This window comes from Acomys russatus, chromosome 2 (genome assembly GCF_903995435.1).
Source record: "Acomys russatus chromosome 2, mAcoRus1.1, whole genome shotgun sequence".
Classification (NCBI taxonomy): Eukaryota; Metazoa; Chordata; class Mammalia; order Rodentia; family Muridae; genus Acomys; species Acomys russatus.
The window spans coordinates 51,117,522-51,121,908 of NC_067138.1; the positions used below are offsets into that span (position 1 = coordinate 51,117,522).

Below are 4,387 nucleotides of genomic sequence, written 5' to 3' on the forward strand. Positions count from 1 at the left end.
GAAAGGAAGGGCACCACTCCCATGTCACATCATGGCAGACAAATGATGTAGCTACCTCACTTCCATTCCTTCTACTAGGGTCATCTCTACTGAGCTGCCCAGGCAAATTGTAGGTCCTGCTTTCCTAAGCACTGCAACTGGGGAAGGGACAGGGAAATCTTTCTTATTTTCATGACTCTGAGTGGTGAGGGGAAAGGTGCTCAGGGCAGAGTAGTATCTGGGCCAGCTCACCCTTGAAGCTAGCTCACCTCTGCCCCCACCCCCAGGGTAAGCTCTACTGTGTTATACAGGAAAAGTATGGAGCCTACTCTTCTGAGTGCTGCTCTCAGTAAGAGTCAAGGATAGCTCTCCAACACTCATGACCCTGTGGGCAACTTTCCCAACTTTGGGAGGGTGCAGGGAGGAGGAGAGCATCACTTCTGTGCCCATGCCACCCCATGGCAGACAAGTGGCTAGGTCAGACCTCCCATTTCATGCCTGCAGGGCCAGATCACCCACACCTCTGCCACCAGAGCCAGACATAGCTTTCAGCAGGCAGCTCTGGCTTGGACATCATGATGGCCTCAGGCAGTCTGACTATCCACTCACAAAAGGCTGCTCCTCTCTACACTTAGATATCTCCAGTTCCATCTCTTTTCATGATGCTCAAGCTGCACCAATTTCTTTCTCTTCCATCTGTCCATCACAGGCTTGCAGATTGTAGTGTCTCCTGCTGCATGCTGCCCATGTGACTGGCAGGCCCCTTTGTGACATCCTTGCTCTGCTCTACTTGGCATGGGAGCAAGTAGATGCCTAAGGCTCGCCTTGCCTTTCACTGGAGAGCAGGTCTGTAGGCAGCAAGCAAACTGAAGGTCTTCATCTGTCTTCCTCCTCCTTTGCTGGACTGCTTGGATTTTATTTGATTGTTATTTGTCCTAGGCACATAAAACAGCTTTGGCCACAAAGCCAGGCATCAAGTTAGGATAAACAAAGTACTGCCATCAATTGTGTCCTGACTGATATGAGAACACCAACACCAACAAGGTGTCTCTATTCCCATTGTCAAGGAATAACTCACAGGATTTTTGAGGACCAAAAATGCTGTGGTTGCTTTATCCATTTCAGTCATAGACAGACAAACATGAAAGTCAGATTGTTTCATGTAATTTTCCCTGTAAGGTATCATAGATGGTGGACACTTGCTGTTACTAACGCAACCATTCCTTTAAATGCTCCAAGTTCCTTATATTTCATACTGCAAACTCATGTCAGGTCATAAAGGTTTGAAATACTTCTGGGGGCAAAAGGGTATCTAATTCTACTTTACCATGAACATACACCTTGTCAGTCTGTTCTTGTTGGTGACCAAAACTACACATGCTGTGGGGCCTTGGCCTGTCTTTACTGGTTTACTCATATTAAATATGCTTAACTAGCTCTACGCAGCAGAAAATGTTGCTTCTAATTCTTCATAAAGAATCACATGCATGCAGTTTGAGTGATAATGATTCTTCTTATATGGATACTCAACAGATGTTACTACTATTGGTTCTTTATCTCAGATTTTCCCTGTTAGGCTCCTATGTGCCTCTGTGTCATAACTCAATCCTCCAGCCATGTCAATCTTTCCATTTCATGACTTAGTCACTAGTTTTACAGATTCCAGTTTCTCCTTTCCTCCTCTCCCCACTCTGTAGTTTCTATTTTCCAAATACTATATACAATTTCAATTGTACCTTCACTTCAAATGACATTAAGCAAGGAAAAACTAACACAATAAGCATCAAAATGTAAAAACAAAACAAAGCACACACAATAAAGTAGGAACGTCTGCCCTTTACAGTGACCTCATTGCAACCTCGTATGCATCTCCTCTCCACCTCTATAGTTCCTTATTGTCATCAATCTTGACCTGTCTCTAATTGGCTTGTACCACTTTTACTTTACTTGAGATAATTTGTCCCCTCTAGCCCAGAGAATCTTTCTATTTCCTTGTATTGTTTTATTAACCATCTCATACCTTTCTAAAATTTCATCTACTTTCTATACACCAATAATGCTAGAAAACCTTACTCGTACAGTCAGCTGTACGTAGCCAACAGCACATAAATGTCTCCGACTGTGTTACTAAGAATGTTTCCGAATTATGTATCTACAGAATATAACTCATCATCATCTTGCATCCAAACTCATTCGGTTCTTCACATTGGTCAACAACATTATTTTGTGTATGTCTATGCTCTTGTGCACCCCTCCTTGTGTACACACGTGTGTGCATATGATCAGACAGCCGACTTGAGTGCTCTTCCTCTGGAACGGTCCACCTTTGTTTGGAGAGCAGATCTCTCTTTGGGTTTCGCTAGATTTGCTGGGCATGCTCAAAGCCACCAAACGGGACCTGATTGGCTCCACCTGCGTAGTCTGGAATTGAAAGTGTGTGCCATCACACCTCCTTTTTTCTTTCTTTCTTTCTTTCTTTCTTTCTTTCTTTCTTTCTTTCTTTTTAATAACATGTATTTTGGGAGCAGACTCAGGTTCTCAGATGCCCTTGTGCTTGAGTGGCAAGAAATCTAGCTGAGCTATCTTCACATCCCAAACAGCCTTTCTTTGTTTGTAAACAGCAATTTTTCTGTACACTTAGTCAGAAAATTGAGCCTTCGACTTGATGATTTATTTTCTCCTGTTCTCCACATCTACTTACACCTCAGGTCCTGTGGACATGGCATATTACAATGTCTAAGAGGATATCAGTGTACTGAGCTGATGCCAAAGGTGTCTTTTCAAATATGTGTTTTCGTTTATTTCATTATATATATATATATGGCTGTTTTTCTTCCACATGGGCCTGTGCAGCATTTTCATGTCTGGTGCCTATGGAGCCCAGGAGAAGCAATGATGGCAGAGGATTGGAATTCAATGGTTTTAAGCTACAGTGAGTGTGTTGAAAATTGTGTCTGGATCCTCTGTAACAGCAACCAGTGTTTTTAACCACTGTGCCATCACTCTACCTTCTACAAAGACTTTTGATCTCATAAAGCTATCCTGTGCTTCCCATACTGTTCAGTTACTCACTGCCCTCCAGACAGAGTACACAGAGAATGCCATTTATGCTGTGACTTGCACCTTGATGCTGCCTTAGCACATTATTCTGTCCTTAGAGTTCTTCTACCCATTATCCATCCAAAAACAAAAGAGAAGAAAAGACTGAGTAAAACCAACTTTATTACTGACAGCAAAACCCAACACCATTATAAGATGCGATAGAAAAGAACTCCTGACTGAAAACAACTGAATCTTAAGCATTATTTTGCAGCATTAAAATTCTTGGATTTAGTCAAATTTCTCAAGCTTCAAAATGTGGTTTTTATTTGTAAAGTAACTACATTAAGAGTTCTGCAATACAGTCCTTTTGGGGAATAAATCAGATGTGTATAAAGTTCCTGTGAGGGTATCTAGTGTCATTTAACAATTGCTAGTTATCTTCCCTACAACTGAGAGTAATGAGCTCATGCCAGACATGACCGTGATACGTGTTGGGACACTTCAACTCAGCTCTTTCTACATGTTCTCAGCAGGGCAGCTTGAAGTTTTGTTTTTGTTTTTTTCCCTATCTCAACCCAGGGGAATAGTAATGAAATTCACTTCAGAGGAATGGTTCAGGAATCAAGTGACTAACTAGAAGCAAAATGTATAACGTATAGAAAATAGTATATAAAATTGTCTATATTGTAAGAGCATAACCCTTTACCTTTCAAGTGTAGTTTTTCATGTCTAGTGTTTTACTAACTTGCCTTGGTGTAAATTAACATAAGTTATATAGAGTAAAATAATCTGAGAAGGAAATCTGGAGCATTTTAAAATTATAAAAAGTATCAAAAGCTTCTACTTCCAATCTTCATTATTTTTTTTCTATTTTTAATTGTTAAGAGGTAAACTTAGAAGTGAGTCAACTATGGAAATGTTAGCTAGGGAAATGTTAATGTGAAACAGAATTTTGCTGACCCAAAAGGAATTTATTTCTCTATTGTGATCAATTGAGTTAGCCAAGGTGTCTACTCATTGTCACAGACAGGACAAAATTCTTGGGAGACTCTGAAGATTGAATTAGCCTATATTTGTTTCAGAATAGAAACATCAAGGTCAATAGGAGGAATGCTCCAAATGAATTACAAAGAGTATATGAGTGTGTTGCACACTTATTTGAACTAAAGTTTTCTGATTTGGTTTGGTATCCTAAAACTTTTCCACACTACCCTTTTTTTGTCTACTTTAAAATTTATTTTTAATTATATGTTCACTTTACATCCCAATCATAGCCTCGTCCTTCCTCTTCTCCTGGCCTCTCCCTCCTATCTACTTCTCTCTCCACCTTTCCCTTATTCTCAGAAAAGGGGAGCCTCTCCTCCAA

At 40.5% G+C, this 4,387-nt stretch overlaps 1 non-coding gene across 1 annotated transcript; it reads right to left on the minus strand.

Moving 5' to 3' along the window:
- Nucleotides 1-905: 905 nt before the first annotated feature.
- Nucleotides 906-1,050, minus strand: LOC127207645 (small nucleolar RNA SNORA48). The gene has a single exon (XR_007832946.1). It is a non-coding gene; the product is annotated as a small nucleolar RNA SNORA48 (small nucleolar RNA).
- Nucleotides 1,051-4,387: the final 3,337 nt, after the last annotated feature.